This window comes from Microtus pennsylvanicus, chromosome 10, assembly GCF_037038515.1.
Source record: "Microtus pennsylvanicus isolate mMicPen1 chromosome 10, mMicPen1.hap1, whole genome shotgun sequence".
Classification (NCBI taxonomy): domain Eukaryota; kingdom Metazoa; phylum Chordata; class Mammalia; order Rodentia; family Cricetidae; genus Microtus; species Microtus pennsylvanicus.
In genome coordinates this window covers 28,534,362-28,553,253 of record NC_134588.1, presented here as the reverse complement: position 1 = coordinate 28,553,253, position 18,892 = coordinate 28,534,362, and the positions used below count along the sequence as shown (strand labels likewise).

The following is an 18,892-nucleotide window of genomic DNA, read 5'->3' as shown; positions in this document are numbered from 1 at the left end:
TGAATGCTGTGGTGGATTAGAGACGTGAGGCTGCCTCCTCCTCCTCGCTTGCCTTCCCCTTTGAAAGGGAGCCAAAGCCAATTGAAAACAATACCTATAAAATTAAAGGTCACACATGAGGAGTGACACCCAAGCTTGGACTCTGGCCTGCACACAGGCGCACACACATGCATGTGCCTACATGAACATTCACTCACATGTATACACACGTGTGTACACATACCACACACACACAAACAGTGTGGCGCGTGTTGGGAGGGTACTGTGAAAATGAAAAGAAATGTCTATCTTGTAACTATCCCTGGAGTAGATAATGGGAGAGGACCTGCAGCCTCTGCAGAGAAAATGGACAGAACGCTCTTCACTGGTAAATGAACACAGTATGAGCAGAAGCTGCTGAATTGGGGCTTCTGCAGAACTTGGTTTTTGGGGAGATGGTGACAGTTAGGTTTACTTGAGGCACAGGTAGTATCCCATCTAGAATCCTGGGATGGGGAGGAGGCCACGGTTACTGTGGGTTACTGGTGCCAGGATTGGTGACTGGGTGATGCTGGCCACCTACTTTGTCCTTAGTGTCTGCTCAAGCTGGAGCGCTAGAGGCTTGAGTCCCTAGGGAAGCCCTTATACCTGACAAGGTAAATTTCCCATGGCAGAATAGATAGGTGGTCCCACCTGACTGTTGCTATGACAACCTTCCTGTCCACAGTGCCTGTGGCTTTCTTGGTGATGAGTGTCAACTGATGCCTTCATTTTTTGAGGCGGTTACCCATCTTGATTGCTGATCCATTTCTTTGCGGTTGCAGTGGGATGGCTGCAGGCAGCAGAGTGAGAGGAACTAGGAGAAGGAAGAATCAGTCCCCTTTCCCAGCCTGCAGGGGCCCTAGGGATACTGTGTGGAGGTGCCCATCATGAAACAGGGTGTGGTCTCGTGAGGTGTGGAGGCTGGTGTATAAATGCCTTTAAAGAATACCTTCAGAATATATCCTGCTCTGAGCCCAGAGATGCACACTTCCTCCAATTCATTCAATCATTCATTCATCCAACCAGCTAACCCAGTGCTAAGTGCCATTCTGTCTTCTGCAGACTTGTGCTAAGCACTTTAGATTACAGTAACTTGGTAACTCCCCAGTCAGCCTGCAAGAAGGTAGTGTGAGAAGGTAGTGTCAGAAGTGTAAAGAGAGACAGTCTCAATGTTCGCCAGGCAAGTTGGGCAGTTCCCTGTTCCTGCCCTCAAGCCTCCAAATCTATCTGATTGCTGTGGTTATAATCATCATAGTCAACTGGTTAGGAACTGGGCTTTGTCTTTATTATCTCATTTACTACTCAAAACCGTGTGTGTGTGTGTGTGTGTGTGTGTGTGTGTGTGTGTGTGGTCACATTTACAGATAAAGGGAGTAGCAGGCTTCGAGAGTTAATATATTAGCTCTTAAGAAAGTGCTTGACTTTGGACACAGGACTCAGAGGTTAGGAGCTAAATCTAACCTGAAGACCTGCTCCCTGGGAACTAGCTTTCTACCAGAAAGGCACCATGCAAGCTTCCAAAGGAAGGAAGCAACCAACACCTCTATCCAGCTATAATGCCTGTGAACCATAGCAACAACCAGCATAGCACAACACACCTTAAGGCTGCAATAGAGGCACATGCATTCCTTGGCAGTAACCGATGGCTCTGTAATTGGTCTTAAGGTGGCTCGACAAGAGAGAAATCATGCCTGGTACTAGAAATCTAGATAACGACTCAGGTCTAGTGAAGTCATGGGTCTTGAAAGGAGCCTACAACCTCCACCCTACTACACCAGCCCAATCCCTAGATACATCTAAAAGTGTTGTTCACACCCCCTTAGCAAGGAAACTTCTCCTTGCAACAGACGGAAGCCATTAAAGGAAACTGCAACTGGTCAAAATGCAGAGTTGTGACGCTCAGTCCCAGGGGATCCACCCACAGCACAACTGCACCCAAGGCTCAGGGATCGTTGCAGATGAGAGGAAAGGTTGTTAGAGCCAGAGGAACAGGAAGCTTACTGTAAGGTAAGCCACACCCATGTAATCTCACAAACATGGCTGCCCACCTGTGAACTGAGCCTGGACGACACCAGTAGGCGTGCTAATATGGGGGTGGGATCTACTCACAGAACTACAGACAGCCGCAGAGTGCTGAGAACAGGAGGAATAGTCTTCCCCAGGGAAGAGCACACCCATTGGTTTTCCACTTCCAAATGGTCAACCCTGAAAACGTTTTACATCCGGGTGACCCTGTACAGACTGAACAGGGTGTAATTATTTAAAAGTGCATTTGAAGCCAGGGTGGTGGTGCACGCCTTTAATCCCAGCACTCCGGAGGCAGAGGCAGGGAGACTTCTGTGAGTTTGAGGCCAGCCTGGTCTACAGAGTGAGTTCCAGGACAGTCAGGCTAGGTTAGAGGGACACTGTCTCTAAAAAAGGCTCACAGTGGGGGAGGGGTACATTTGCAGTAAGAGCAGTTGGCACAGTGTTCAAGAGGACCCCTACCACACCCATCCTATCAATAGTAGATATGATAAAGCTAAAAGAACAGATTAAACAGCCAAGTGAAAAATGGAGAAAAAAGAGAGGAGATGGCTCAGCGGTTAAGAGCATTGTTTGCGCTCCCAGAGGACCCGGATTCATTCCCAGCCCCCATGTTGCTGTGCTCTGCTTAACTCTAGTCTTAGGATATCCAGCACCCTCTTCTGGACTCTTTGAGTATCAGGCACACACGTACACAGACATACATGTAGGCAAAACATGCATGTATATAAAATAAAAGTTAAGAGGTTGGAGAGATGGCTCAGTGGTTAAGAGCACTGGCTGTTCTTTCAGAAGACTCCCAGGTTGACATACCATCTTACAACTGTCTGTACCTCCAGTTCCAGGGGATCCTGACACCCTCACACAGACATGCAGGCAAAATAATGCATATAAAAGTAAAAATAAAAGAAGAATTAAAAGGGGGAGGGTACTGGGGTTTCAGCCCTCTTGGCATGTCTGCAAAGCCACTATTCACCTAACACCACCTAAGATTTTGAAAAGAGAACCAGAGCTTAGTTGGCAGAGCCTAGCCTTATCACTAAGCTGAAGCCACATGCTGCCCAGCCCAGAGGGCAGGTAGGAGGTCTGTGTAGCAAGGATGAAATTCCTCTTGCATGATGGGTAAATGCAGCTTATTGCAGACTGTCTTCCTCAAATGTGACCATCCTTTGATCTTCATCTCTTTGTTCTTGGGATTGGCATGCCACTGCCTTGTTACTGGAAGGGCATTTCACACTGGTGGGTACCAGAAGGAGATGGTATTCTGAGGAGCTGGTGAGTTCTGAAGAGATGTGTCATCCCAGGGAGGGAGGGTGCAGTGGTTCATGCTCCATGCAGGAACTTGTCCAGATAAGCAGGGCCTTCTGCTTACTTGGGCTTCCTTCACAAGCCTGTGTCCTCACTATGGGCATTTGAGGACCTACATTGTGTAGTACTTGTCAGAGAGGTGCTAGTTGTTGGGGATGCCAAAAGGACATTTAGGACATCAGTTCTAGGGGCACACACGTGCAACAGCAGCTGCTAAGGAGGCAGGAGTGAAGGCGTAAGTCACAAACAATGCCACACCAGTTTGGAATTATGATTAATAGGGTGGTATTTATTTAAAGGGGAAAAAACTTACAGATCACCATCCCAGACAACAGCCCTCTGCGTAACCAGGAAGGGAGTCTAGTGGCCGGCGGAGCAGGAAGTGAAGAGAGAGAGGAGAGGGAAGTGGCCGCTTTTTTAAAGGGAGAGAGACCACGCCCCAATGGGCTGGTATCTCAGTGGCTATAGGCTGGAGCAGAAGGACCTCCCGCAACACCTCCCCCTTTTGTTTAAGTAAGAGAGTTCTAAACCTACTACGATATTACATACAATAAGTACAAATATCCTATTCTAACTAGCTTAGGTCTTGTATAATAAATAACTTGGCCAAGTCATGAGAGAAAAGTAACTACATTTATATAGTCTTCAACCTCATCGAAGATCTGAGAAGGGAAATAATGTTACCTGGGTAATTAGGAAGTTCAGTAAAACAACTTCCAAAACATGCAACAAATCACAGAGACAACTAGCTACCTGGGCAATCACCCAAAGTCACATTAGCAGCGTTGAAGCAACCAACTTTGGCTAAGACCTAACATAACTGACATACCATTTTCAAAGGCAAGCAACTTTTCAAAACTATCTTACCCTGTCTTGGCAGGATATGACAGTCCTGTTTTATCCATTGATGCACGCTCGGTATCTCTGTCAGTGGTTGAGGTATGGGCATTTCTTTGCCCAAAGGCCAGTTCTGCCAAAAAGAAAGGCTCCAGGTGGAGTGTCTTTGGTGCTCAACATTCTCTCGGGAATTGAGCGGTGTTGCCAGTAGCAATTGTGTCTCACTACCACAAAACTCTGAGTTAGATTAAAGGCCATTTTCTACAGCTCTTTGAAGAAGTTGAAGATTATCTATCTATACTGAGTATAATCTCTATATCTAAAGGACCTGATTAGTCTAATTATAAATGACAAACTTAGATGACTATTAGTCTATATAATTCTCAATATCTATCTAACTTAAAGACTAAGACAATAAATGACTGTGAAACAAATGAGGACAATGACCTCCAAATATAAACAATGTACAAATATACATTGCAGTATGGTAAATATATATCAATACACAAACAGTATATAAGTATCTTAATCAGAGGTAGAAATGTACACTGCAATATGGTAAATATATACAATATATATATATCAATACAATATATGTCAATACATAAAAAATATTTTAAACAGAGGTAGAAACATGCATGCATACAGTAGTCAATATAATTTAACTTTGTATCAATATACAAGAATCAATACCAATATATTTGTCTAAAAACAGTAACTCACAATTATAAATCTATTATCTCATCATCCCTCTTTTTTTTTCTTCCAAAATGATCCCTGAGCTTATAAAATTCCTCCCCCAACCCTCAATAGTATACTAATTATAATCAACCCCTAAATGATGTCCCTAAACCCAAGGGCAAACTTTACTAGGAGAGGGGACGTCGTCCTCTAGAATTACTTCCAGCTGTCATGGGGGCAATGTTCTTTCTGGGGGATCCTGTGAAAGTAAAATGATGGTTAAATTTCAAGATCAATGTCTTTTAAAATTGCAAATAGTCTCTGAGTATTTTGTGCAGGTCTGGCCAAAACGTTGTATAAGATGTGCACCATTCCAGCTAACCAAGTTGGAACTGTCTTATGCAGCTGGTACCCAAAGCAGGTCTTGTAGTAGCGCTATCAGTATCATGACGTCATATCAACCAGGTGGAGTTGTTGTTATGGGGCCCCATCTTCTTCCTGGAAACTTCAAATGTCACTTCAGGAAAAACTCATTGTTCATTGGGAAAAACTTAAACATTAAACATATAGACATATATATATATATATATATATATATATATATATATATATATATATATATATTCAGTGAAAGGCATGATAGATATGAAGAAAAGCAAAGATGTTTTCTAAACTCATATTTCTTTCTGTCCCATATCATGGCTCTTGACATGAGACAGAAACTCCAGAAACTCTAGGTTTTTCTCTTACTAACAGGCTTGGAATTGGAGAGGGACTGAGCCAGAGTCCAACTTCAAAACCAGCATTATAAATTTAGAAATATGGTTTAATATATTTTACTTACACAACCCGTTCAGTTTTCTTGATATTTCCTATTGGGCAGGTATTTTTCCATCTGTCAGTATCCAAACATCCAGGGTCCCTTGAATTTTTCAAAGATGAGTGTTTTCCTGTGGAGATAAGAACAGAACCCTGCCCCTATTCTATATGTTTTTCTTACCACCTGTATGAATATCATCATTGTGGATGAGTTGTCATTTCTCCTTTCCAAGAGGTTTTTCCTCTTCAAATCGAAACTTTATTAATTTTGATGGTATTCACAATTTTTCTTCTCCTGTGGAAACAAGAGCAAAACCCCTTCCCCAACGTAGCACATCTCCTGGCTTCCATTGAGAGGTCAGCACATCTTTGAAATAAATCAGTTGATTTAGTTCAGCAGACTTTTCCATTATCCAATGTTTTTCTGCTGCTATCGTTCCTTTCTCATTAGCGTTAAGAAAATTCAAGGTTAATAAAGCATTATGTAATCTATTTCTGGGGGTATTTTCGGTCCCTTTCTGTTTGTTCAGCATATCCTTTATAGTACGATTTGATCTTTCTATAACTGCCTGACCTGTAGGATTATTTGGTATACCTGTAATGTGTTTTATATTATAATAATCAAAAAAGCGTTTCATTTTCTTAGATACATATGCTGGACCATTATCTGTCTTTATTTGTGCAGGTATACCCATGATGGTCATAACTTCCAATAAATGTGTGATTTCTGAATCAGCCTTTTCTGAGCTCAGGGCAGTAGCCCATTGAAAACCTGAATACGTGTTTATGGTGTGGTGTACATATTTTAATTTACCAAATTCCATAAAGTGGAACACATCCATCTGCCAGATTTCATTTCTCTTAGTACCCTTTTGGGTTACTCCCTGCAGGCAACGGTGTTTGATTATAGAAAGAACAAGTAGGACATCGCTTTATAATGTCCTTAGCTTGTTGCCAAGTAATGGAAAATTCTTTCTTTAGGCCTTTACTATTGACATGATGCTTCTTATGAAATTCTGAGGCCTGCAACACACTTCCAATCAATAATTGATCAATCTCAGCGTTGCCTTGGGCTAGAGGACCAGGCAGACCTGTATGGGACCGGATGTGTGTTATATACATCAGACAAAGCCTGTTCCTGATTATGTCTTGTACCTGGATAAACAGTGAAGTCAACTCTGTGTCATCTGGTATAAATTCAGCGGTTTCAATATGCAAGATAACTCTTTCTGCATATTGTGAATCTGTAACTATATTAAGAGGTTCTTTAAAATCCCTTAGCACCATAAGAATGGCATATAATTCTGCCTTCTGGACAGGATTATAAGGGCTTTGTTTCACCTTACTCAATTCATCTGACTTGTAACCTGCTTTCCCTGATTTATTTGCATCAGTATAGAACGTACGGGCTCCAGTTATTGGAGCATCATGTACAATTCTAGGAAGAATCCAAGATGTTCTTTTTATGAGGTTAAGTCTACCACTTTTGGGATAGTTGCTATTAATTTCTCCCAAAAAATCAGCACAAGCTCTTTGCCACGGTTCATTGTCTTCCCATAACTTTTTTATTTCTTCAGTAGTAAAAGGCACTATAATTTCTGCTGGGTCTATACCTGCTAGTTGACGAAGTCTCAGCTTATCTTTTATAATTAATTCAGAAACTTTTTCCACATAAGTTTTTAATTTTTTACTTGGTTTATTAGGTATAAATATCCACTCTAAAATAATATCTTCCCTCTGCATTAGAATCCCTGTAGGAGAAATTCTGGAAGGCAATATGACTAGGATGCAGCTAAGATTTGGGTTCACCCTGTCCACATGTGCCTCCTGTAATTTTTCCTCAATCATTGTCAGTTCCTTTTCTGCTTCAGCTGTCAGTTTTCTTGGACTATTCAAATCTTTATCACCATCTAAGGTTTTGTTTAAATGAACTATTAGATCAGGTGTTATCCCAACAGCTGGTCGTAGACTGGAAATGTCTCCTAACAATCTTTGGAAGTCATTAAGAGTCTTTAAGCGGTCTCTCCTAATTTGTGCCTTTTGCGTTTTAATTTTCTCTAACCCTATTCTGTAACCTAGGTAATTAATAGAGTTTCCTCTTTGAATCTTTTCAGGGGCAATTTGTAATCCCCACCTAGGCAAGACTTTCTTTACTTCTTCAAACATCCTTTCTAAAGTATCTTTATTTGAATCAGATAACAAGATGTCATCCATGTAATGATAAATTATGGACTTGGGGAATTGTTTACGAATTATTTCCAATGGCTTACTTACAAAATATTGGCACAATGTAGGACTATTGAGCATACCCTGTGGGAGGACAGTCCATTGATATCTCCTATTAGGCTGAGAATTATTACAAGTAGGCACTGTGAAGGCAAATTTTTCTCTATCCTATTCTTGTAACGGTATAGTGAAAAAACAATCTTTCAAATCAATAACTATAAGAGGCCATCCTTTTGGTAACAGAGAAGGCAAAGGAATTCCAGATTGTAGTGGGCCCATAGGTTTAATTACTTTGTTGACAGCTCTGAGATCTGTCACCATTCTCCATTTACCAGATTTCTTTTTTACAACAAACACAGGAGAATTCCAAGGGCTGGTTGATTCTTCAATATGGTGAGCATCTAGTTGCTCTTGCACCAGCTGTTCCAATGCCTGTAGTTGATCTTCAGCTAGAGGCCACTGTTTGATCCATATTGGCTTCTCAGTTAGCCATTTTAAAGGTAGGGCTGTTGGTACCTCTAAAGGTTTGGTATTTGCTGTATGTTCTTGTACAGCCTGAATGGCTGGTGACCTTTTTCCATAATACCTCATCATATCCTTCCCAGAATTATGAGTTCCTGGAACTACAGGAATGTTAATCTGGGTATTCCATTGCTGTAGCAGGTCACAGCCCCATAAATTTATGGCAATATTGGCTATATATGGCCTTAGTCTTTCTATTTGCCCTTCGGGCCCTATGCATTCAACCCATCTTGTGCTTTGTTTTACATGAGATAGGGTTCCAATTCCCAGGAACTGAACATCTACCTCTTGAAGAGGCCAATTCGGATGCCAAGATTCTAGGGTAATGATACTTACACCCGCACCTGTGTCTAATAAGCCTTCAATAAAAGTGCCATTTATATAGACTCTTAGCTTTGGTCTTTGATCATTAATAGAAGTCTGCCAAAATATACGTTTACTCTGTCCTACTGGGTTTTTTGACTCATCCTCCACACGTAATTCATCATTTAGACCAGTATTACTTTTTACAGCAGAAATTGGAGCTTTTAATTTTCTTGGTGAGGCACGTTCTCCACTGTGACTGGGAATGACTGGGCCACTGTTGGCTTGGGGGCCTGCGAGAGGCCCCCCCAAGGAGTTTCCCGATGATATCGGATTGCCCCGTCTGTCTATTGGACCAATGCCGGCCTTTACCGCATCTCCTACATATACCTGAAGGCCGAGGTCTCCTATTTTTGTCATTCCCAGAAGAGATATTATTCCTAGAAATTCTTTGCTTGCAATCCCTTTGCAAATGTCCTAATTTACCACAATTAAAACACCTGGCAGTTTGATGTCTCCTCATTGCTTTGGAAATCGCTTCTCCTACCCAAGGTTCATCATTATAGCTAAAAGTCTCAACATTCATCGTATGCTGAATCCATTCATCCATAGGTGCTGATCTAGACTTTAAAGGTCTTTTTGCATTCTATGTTTGCATTCTCAAAAGCTAGAGATTCAAGAAGTATTCGTCTAGCTTCTGGGTCTGTTACCCCTATGTCCAGAGCGTTAATTAATCGTTGCAAAAAGTCAATAAAGGGTTCTCTCTGTCCCTGCCTAATTCTGGTATATGATTCAACCCTTTTTGCTGGATCTTGTATCCTATTCCAAGCATTTAAAGCTGCTTGGTGACATAGACATAGTACTTCATCGTCATAAAGAGCTTGGACCTGTGGATCAGCATATTCTCTTGCACCAAGAATTTGATCTTGGGAAACCTCAACACCTTTTGCTCTTCCTTGCTGTTCCATATGTTTGGATTCTTCTCTGAAATAAATTCCAAACATCAAGGAAGGTCCATTATCAAAAACTGCAGACACTAATTGATGGAAATCATGGGGGGTAGCTCTAGCATTAGAAGCCCAAGTCCTTATCATTTCCTTTACATATGCATTGTGGAAGCCAAAATTAATAACAGTTTGCTTAATTTCTTTCAGATTATTCATTGCTATTGGCGTCCATCTAGCTTCTCTGACTCCCTTTGAGCCTTTAGAAGTTGACACTTTGTCAGAATTAAGTATAGCGTATGTTGCTAGAACCCTGGGTAAGCCAGTTCTAATAGCTGGTGGAGGCATTGTATCCTGTCCTTGTGCCTCCTTACTCTGTTCACCAGCTGCAATAATTTCTCCAATCTTTTCAAATCTTTTTATCATTGTCTCTCTTAAATCCTGAATCTCCTGACCTGTATATATTTCCAGTGATTTCACTGAGGTATCAATTTTTGGTCCCCATTCTGCACCTGTGATTCCAAAGCTTTAATTTTTTCCTTCAAAGATAACATGTCCTCCCTAAACTTTTCTTGTATATCATGTAGATTCCCATCTTGGAGGTACATTCTGTCAGTTACCTTATCAAAACTTTGTGATAAAGTCTGAAGGTCAAATTCAACAGCTGAACCCTTTCAGGTAACTTTCTAGTACCCTTGGATATGGAGTCAATTTTGTCTGTCATAGTATCCACTTGTTCAGATAACCTCTGATTTTCAATAATTTTAATCCTGTCAATTAGTTGTTCATTATTAGTTCGTAAAGATTCTATCATTCTTAGGAGTGCCATATTTTTCTGTTCATTATTAGTTTGTAAAGATTCTATTGTTCTTAGGAGTGCCATATTCTTCTGTTCATTATTAGTTTGTAAAGATTCTATCGTTCTTAGGAGTGCCATATTCTTCCTTAATGATAGAATATGGAAAAGAAAACTGAAACCTAGTACCAAGCAAATTAAGGTATCCCCATAATCATATAAACCTTGTATGACGTAATCCATTGTATGAGTAAATATAAATTTACTAATCCGTTGTATTAGTGAAAACAAAGCAGTAAAATTTGCATTAGAAACGAAAACTGCCATATTACCTATTATCCAGCAGGTGGCGCTGTTGCTGAGTCGCGATGAAAACGGGGTCCTGTTTTAGTGCCTTAGTAGATGTTAAAAACTGGAAAATGCAAGTTTCTCAACAAAGTAAATGTAATTAAATCAATTCCAGAGACGGAACCAGAAACCCAGAATCCAGGGGTAGAGAAGAGCAACCTGAAAGCTGCTTATGCCTCCAAGTGACAGAGTCACCCTGAGGGGTTGCAGCTTTCAGCAACCACGTGGTCTGGTTCGCGCCACTTAAGAGCTGTGCTTGCAAGGGAGATTTAAAAACGACTCAGAAAAGAGCAAACCACGCGGGCAGAGACTACGCAGGCCTGTGGAGTTTAAATCCACGTGGGGAGGCAGACAATAGGGTGCGTGGGGAGTGGAAGTCAATCTGAGGTGTCTAAAGAGAAAATATAAAGAACTGCAGCAAGAAAAGCCAGTGCGTGATGATTTATATTAAGCTGCTGGCTCCACGTACAAGACACAGGCCACAAGACAGCTGCCACAAGGTGGCCACCGCCTCCGCAAGGCACAGGCCGTGGCTGAGGAAGGGAGGCTCAGGCCAAGCTGAACTCGCGGCCGGCAGCCGAGCGGGGGAAGGAGAGGTCCTAACACCAAACGTTGGGTGCCAACTGAAGGCGTAAGTCACAAACAATGCCACACCAGTTTGGAATTATGATTAATAGGGTGGTATTTATTTAAAGGGGAAAAAACTTACAGATCACCATCCCAGACAACAGCCCTCTGCATAACCAGGAAGGGAGTCTAGTGGCCTGCAGAGCAGGAAGTGAAGAGAGAGAGGAGAGGGAAGTGGCCCCTTTTTTAAAGGGAGAGAGACCACGCCCCAATGGGCTGGTATCTCAGCGGCTATAGGCTGGAGCTGAAGGACCTCCCGCAACACAGGAGGATCGAGGCCAACCTGAGATCCTTTCTCAGAAATATCAAGGGCTGGGGGTGGGTGCTTTGACTGGAATTGGATTAAATGGAGAGGAGGGAGGGGATATAGAGAGGGACAGCTAAAATTAAGGGCTATTTGGGGAGTAGTATGTAAACCTACTGCAGTAGAAGCTCCTTAAAATATATACATAAATGAGCCAGGCGGTGGTGGTGCATGCCTTTAATCCCAGCACTTGGGAGGCAGAGGCAGGCGGATCTCTGTGAATTTGAGGCCAGACTAGTATAGAGTGAATTCCAGGATAGACTCAAAAGCTACAGAGTAACCTGGCCTTGAAAATCCAAAAAAAGAAAAACAAACAAACCCAACATATCTATCTATCTATCTATCTATCTATCTATCTATCTATCTATCTATCTATCTATCTACATGAATGAAAAAAATCTAAATAGAACCTCTGAATAATGGGAAGACACAGCCCCAACTAGATATCTCTTGCCACCAAATGAAACCTTCAGGGTCAGAAATGGGTTACATCTAATTGAGTTGTTGGCCAAAGAGACCCCATGGAAACCCCTGGACAACCCAGACTATTGCCAATGCTAATTGTTGGTTCTCTGCGAAGTGACGGTAAGGTGCTGTTGCTGAAGACAGCACTTACATAGCTCACCGAAGAGAGAGGTAGAGCTGGTGCCTATCTAGAGCTTTCATCACTATTTACTAGTGTTCATGATACTGAAAGGTACGCCACACACGACCAGAGGAGAAGGCTAAACGCCAACCCAGCAACAAACCTTTAAAATGGTGACCTGCTGAAAGCTTGCGCCGGTGCAATAGTGGCACAAAAGTCGGGGGAGTAACCAACCACTGTCTGATTGGAACCCGTGCCCCACGCTACTTGGGTCGCCAAGACCCTGGGACCAGATGGGCAATGGAGCCGAGGGAAGCCAAATCCTGCTATTCTCCTCAATGAATGGTCCAATAAAATGACTCCTAATAACATTCCGCTATGTTCAGATCAGTGCTTTGCTTGGCCATCCTCAGAGAATCTCCTGCAGTAAATGAAAACAGATACAGGCACCCCCAATTGGACAGTCTGCAGAGAGTAAGAGACCTTGGAACATCAGCCCTAAATAGGCTGTCTCCATCAAATCCCTCCCCTCGGAGCTCAGAGAACTCTGTGGAAGAGGAGACAGAGATGCCAAGGAGAGAAGGCCTTCTAGACACAACAGGACTGATAAATTCAGGAAGACTGAAGAGGACTGATGCACAGCAGGGAGTTCCCCCCCAGACCCAGGATTAGGCACAAGCCTCACCCAAACACCTGTTTTCACAGGGAGATCCTTTATTAAGCAGGGAAGAAAAGTTAAAGCAGCTGCTTTCTGACCCAGGCAGAAAACAGCAGCAAATGACCTTGCAGGTATAATTTTTAAGAGGAGGAAAGGGGGAGGTCTGTGTTATAATGAATGGGTTAGGATGCAGTGGTAAAGGAGATAGGGGATGAGGAAGAAGGGGAAGGAGACAAGAGAAGGGGCAGGGGTATTTGACCCAGAGGGACAAAGGACTGTCCCTGGATAGAGAGGAGACAGACATGCCACACAGGCAAATGGTGATGTATAAAAGCAAAGGGGGGAACCCCGTGTTAGGATGAGGTATTTAGTTTTTATGTTATTTTTTTTTAACTTTTTTGAGATGTCTAATTTTAATTGGGCATGTTTATTAGGTGAACTAAGGGGGCTTCTGATTGTTGACCTTTGGTAGTCAGCCTCAGGAGGAGGAAGTGGCCACATAAGGAGATAGAGCTTGGTTGCTAGCTTTAGGGATGTAATCTAATCTAGCAAGGCAGAGGGGATAGAGAGAAAGGCAAGGCCTGTCAGAGCCGTGCTCGAGCGGGCCAGTGTCCCTGCAGAGACTGGCTGCGTGCACAGGTCTAACCCATATGTGGTCCTAGTGCTGAGACGGGAAGGAGACACAAGCCCCGATCCCTAACTCAGAACCTATCTCCAGTTGATAGCTGCTTGAGAAGGAAAAATTCGTCTTCTCCAGCTGAGTCTCCCTGGGTGTACAAACCACACTTAGGGGTAACCCTGTGTCCAACCAGATGGCCGACACAAAATGAATTTAATGTTTGTTGTTGTTGCTGACCTTATAGGTCGTTTGCTTACATATTATGGTTTCCAGTTTTGTACTTTTATGAGATTTCTGTGTATGCAAATATTTTTCTCTTTGTCTCTTTGTGTTTCTTGTGCTTTTTCTTTGACTTTGTTTTCTGTTTGTCTGTTTTATCCTATTGTGGTTTGTTTTTATTTTATTATTTTTTTAGATGCCTGATTGTTTTTTTAATGGGAGATAGATAGATAGATAGATAGATAGATAGGGTGTGGTTTGGGGAAGACAGAGGAGAATCTAGGAGGAGTTTGCAGAGGGAAAATTGATCAGAATATATTGTGCAGAAAAATCTATTTTCACTTTAAAAAAAGAAAAAATAGTACAAATCTAAACCATGAATGCACAATGTAGGCTTGGCATCGATGAGAATGACCTCAGATATCCCACCTCTGTCAGACAGGATGCACCAGCCCTCGGCTGCTATAGTTTCTCTCAAGGAAGAGAGAGTGGAACACCAGTGCTTGTAGCTGAGTGGATGCTATTCTAGCGCCTCTTTTATTTTGCTTCTCCTTCCTTTGGTTAATGCTCAGGTCTGTCCCTTATGGGGTTGTGACAAGGTCGACCAGTCCCGGCTGCAGTGGCCTGGAAGTCTTCCCTTTCTGGGAGACAAGGATGGACCAGTTGCATTCCTGGTACTGTTGGGATGGAGCATTCAGTTCTCCATGGAAGACCTCTTGGGGACACGTCTCAGTGTGAGCTTCAGCAGCGCCTCAGAGTTGCCCCCTTCCCAGTCACCCCCTGTCCTGACAACGCCTCTGAGGCTGGAAGGCCAAGTGGGGTGGGGAGACGATCTCAGCTACTGTTTCTTCTACACCACTGCTTTCCAATGTATTCCTGAGGGCTCATATATCTGAGTGCCAGGGAAGAAAGCTCAGTGCTGAATGGGTTCTGGGCTAGAGACACTTATAGGTAGGGGCCGCCACCTCTCCCAGGCTGGGACAGGAACAGGAATCTCCCTGAGCCTCCATCTGCCCAGGTGGATGGATACTGCTTTGGCCAGCCAGGGGTTGTCGGTCAGTCCAGGGGCTGGAATATTGGCTCTTCTTACCCAGCTGAGACTTAGACCAGCCACAGCTGGATCCTATCCACCACAGGCTGCAAAGGGTGAGGGGACCTTCAGGAAAGCTTCATCCCCAGCCTGCGGCCAGCCCAGCTCCCAGCGCTGAGTAAACACAGAGATAGGATCGGGTGGAGCCAGGAAGGGTGGCAGGGTGCGGCCTGTGGGAAGAATGACAGGATGTGGCACGGGGCACCATTCTGGGCACCCACGCCTTGGGACTATTGTTCAGGGCAGCCTGAGGCTCTCAACTCTCTGGGGTTTCAGAGGAAGTGCAATTCCCTTTGGGACCGGTGCCTGCCCCACCCATGCTGCATAGATCTCTTTCCCTGGCCAGGATGCCCTTGGCACCAGCCACTCTGACAAGTTGTGGGAAGGGGCAGCGGTGGTTGTTGGCGGTGCCCAGGGGCCATCCTCGGAAGGTCTTCCTGTGCCCCAGGTCTGAGTCACGGTCATACTGTGATAACTGGAATCTTCTCTACATCTAGACGAGTGGGGGACTGGAGCTGTGGTTAGGGAGGAGGAAGAACTCGGAGGACTTTCTTTGATTCCCATTCAGCTGGGTCTGTCATTGAGTGATTAGAAGAGGAAGTGACTGATGGTTTGTTTGGGGGTAGAAAGGGGTTGGCGCAGGATGGGGAAGCCTGCTTATGGGGAGAACAGGAGCCATCTCGTGTGTGGGCAGCGTTCTGCCTCTAGTCCTCCTTGGAGGGGCTTCTTTCTCCGCGCCTTTATCCAGACACTGGATTCAAAGTCTCGCGCACCAGTTCAGAGTCTTAGTGAGATAAAGCTAAGAAGGAAGGAGTGTAGTAGAAGACCCATGAGGTGGGCTCCCTAGGAGAGGGGAGGGTAGAAAAAGGGGTGCGATGATAAATACAAAAGGCGAAGTGGGTGCCTTTTGGTGGGCCCTGCCGAGGTATGCCACTACGCAAACATGGCCCATGCAGCAGAGTTAATGCCAGAGGTTTATTGGTGGGGGTGGAAGGGGAAGCAAGAGAGTGAACAGTTGTGTGGGAGTTGGGACATGAGAGAGGCAGGCAGAGCAGACAGGGAGAACAGGGAAGAGAGAAGACGAAGAGGAGAGGCAAGAGAGCCACCTGTGCCTGACGGGCACTTTTAAGGGGGCACACATGTCACGTAACAGCCCTAGCTATCCTGGAACTCGCTCTGTAGACCAGGCTGGCCTCGAACTCACAGAGACCCACCTGCTTCTGCCTCCCAAGTGCCGGGATTAAAGGCGTGCACCTGTTCAGCCTCCTTGCTGGTAGAAAGTCTGCTAGGGTCCTTGCTGGTGGTAGTTCTGAAGCAGGGCTGCCCCAAGAGTGTGATGCTGGACAAGAGGGAGGGCGGATAACACAGGGGAGCATCCATTGCGCTTGTGGGCTGCCGTGGGTTTATGACTCTTAACTAGGACTTGGGGTTGCAGAATAGGGTGGAGCTGGGGAAGCCCATAATTGTCTCCTGCACACTGAGGGCTTTGGGCTTCTGGGCATCTAGAGAGAGGGAAATCCCCTGAGAAGGTGTAGCATGTGCTTTGCAAGGAAGGAGTAAAGGAAGTTGGTGGGGTCTTTAGTCCCTGGAAAAGGGGCTTAAGAAGGGAGGCTCCTACGGGGTCTTTAAATCCTAAGACTGAGGGAAAGGTTTCTTATCAGTTGGGGGTAGGAAGAAAAAGAAATGAACTTGCTCTGTTGCTGGGTGTCTCTCACACAGAGGAAGGGCAGGGAGCAGCATCCGGTCCCCCATGCTGCAGGCTCTGTGCTAGACTCTAGGGCCACAGTGATGGGTGGAAACAGCTATATTTTCACCCTGCCTTGGTTGGGTTCCCAAGCTCCTGGGTGAGTCAGAAACAGCAGGCATTCGAAGGTATCTTCAGGTATGATTTAGTCCTGTGAAGGCCAAGTTCAAGGTGCCCGAGAATGTAAAACAGGCACATTTCATAGGTTAGCTCTTCTTCCTGGGTTGTCTTATGCCCATGTTACTGAGGGGGAAACAGGCTCAGGGAGGTTACTTGCCCAAGGTGGCACAGCAGTGGCTATTCAGGGTTCGAGCGCAGACAATACCCAGGTCTGTGTGACTTGGAGACTTGTCTGTCACCCACTTGACTCAGCATCCTGGGCTATTCACGTCCATGTACAGGATGCTCACCGTGTGGTACTTAACCCCCATGGACTTCTGTGAGGTGTGGCTAACTACCCAGTGTGCAGAAGATGAGACAGGCCGAGAGGCTGCTTGCCAGTGTTCACACAGGGTCAGGCAAGAATTACAGACTCTAGCCCTGACCCTTACCTTGCTTCTTTTAAGGCTGCGACAGGGCAAGGATGGGTAGGCAGTGAGGTGGTCCCTGCCAAGGCCTGCCTCCTAGGCCCAGGCTGTGCCTCTCCTTAAGTAAGCTCGGAGCAGACCAACCACGAGCCCTGTCCCTGCCTCTGCTAAGCCAGGTGCCTGCCTGTGAGCATATGGACCCCAGGATCTGTTAGGGTTACCTGAGGGCACTAGGCTGAGGTGACAAGGTTGACAACTCCAAACCAGTCTGATGTCAGTGGGAGCCATTTCTTTAGTTTACCAGTGCCGGGAGCCCCAAGATGCCACTTCTTAATAGCAGATAACCCCAAGTATGGGCTAGGGGTGCTGGGTGGAGATGGGAGAGGTGGGAAAGAGCATTGAGGCTCAGTGGTTCCCCTGAGGAACACACTGGCCATGACTTGCATGATGTTGTGTCTCCTAGTAAATACATGTAAAAAGAAATTTAAATGCTGGGTGTGCTGCTCCGTGGCAGAATGTGTACTAACTGTGTGAGGCCCTGGGTGCAGCCCCCATCGCAACCCCGAATAAACAAACTGAACTACAAAGACGATCAGGTGTGGGGCCTGGAGAGAGGTCTCAGTGATTCAGAGCACTGGCTGCTCTTCCAGGGGACCCAGGTTCAATTCTCAGCCCCCACATGGCAGCTCACAACTGTCTCTACCTCCAGATCTAGGGGATCTGACACCCTCACTCAGGCATACATGTTGGCAAAACACCAATGCACATAAAAATAAAAAAAATAATAATAAATTAATCCGGTGACTCAGGCACTGAGGCAGGTGGATCTTAGTTCCGTCTGGCCCACACGGTTAGGCCCTGTTTCGGGGAAGAAAAAGGTGGGATGAGTCTTAAGAATGTTTAGTCTAGCTGGCCGGTGGTGGCGCACACCTTTAATCCTAGCGCTCTGGAGGCAGAAGCAGGAGGATCTCTCTGAGTTCAAAGCCAGTCTGGTCTACAGAGTGAGTTCCAGGACAGCCAGGACTACACAGAGAAACCCTGTCTCGAAACAACAACAACAACAAAAGACTGTTTTGTCTAGAGCTAGAAAGATGGCTCAGACGTTCAGAGTGGGTACCACTGTTGCAGAGGACAAGTAAACCACAGCTCCAAGGGGAATCTGATGCCTCGGGCCCCGGGCACGTGCATTCATGAGCGCACACACATAGAACGCACACACATAATTAAAAACAAAACAGATCTTTAAAAGATGTAAGCGAGAGGGAGAGAAGAGACTGTTTTCTCTAGCCTAATCCATCAGGTTGTGACCACAGCTGATAATGAACGCTGAGTTTGGGGACCCTTGGTGTGTTTGATGTGGCACGTTCCCACCCTGACTGGCTGCAAGGGCTCAGTAGCCAAATGTAGCCAGTGAGGCTGGTCTTGGGTAGTCAGGACAGCCCTCGTGGGGCGGGGATGGGTGGGTGGATGGTCACCACGTCCCGTAGGGCAGCATTTGACCTCAGGGGCTCGTCTGACCGCGCGCTCTGGCTGCGGTGGCCGGGACTGCTTGAACTGAGGTAGGAGTTGGAAACCTGAGGCCAGGTCCTGATGGAGAAGGAGAGCCCTTTGGGACCCAAGTCTGGCCAGCGGAGGCGATCTGGTGGCAGCCAATGGTGTGGGATGAGGTGGCCGAGAGCCTAGGGATC

At 45.2% G+C, this 18,892-nt stretch overlaps 1 protein-coding gene across 9 annotated transcripts in view; it reads left to right on the top strand.

Annotated features, from left to right (window-relative positions):
- Sox13 (SRY-box transcription factor 13) overlaps positions 1-18,892 on the top strand; it is a 52,688-nt gene that overhangs the window by 19,999 nt on the left and 13,797 nt on the right. Inside the window, exon 1 of one of the 9 annotated variants that reach the window (XM_075987982.1) lies at positions 6,455-6,480. The exons of the other annotated variants lie outside the window; for them this stretch is intronic. The gene's annotated coding sequence lies outside the window, so the exon portion shown is untranslated. Of the gene's footprint in view, positions 1-6,454; positions 6,481-18,892 lie in introns of those variants that run through there. 9 annotated transcript variants of the gene reach the window in all.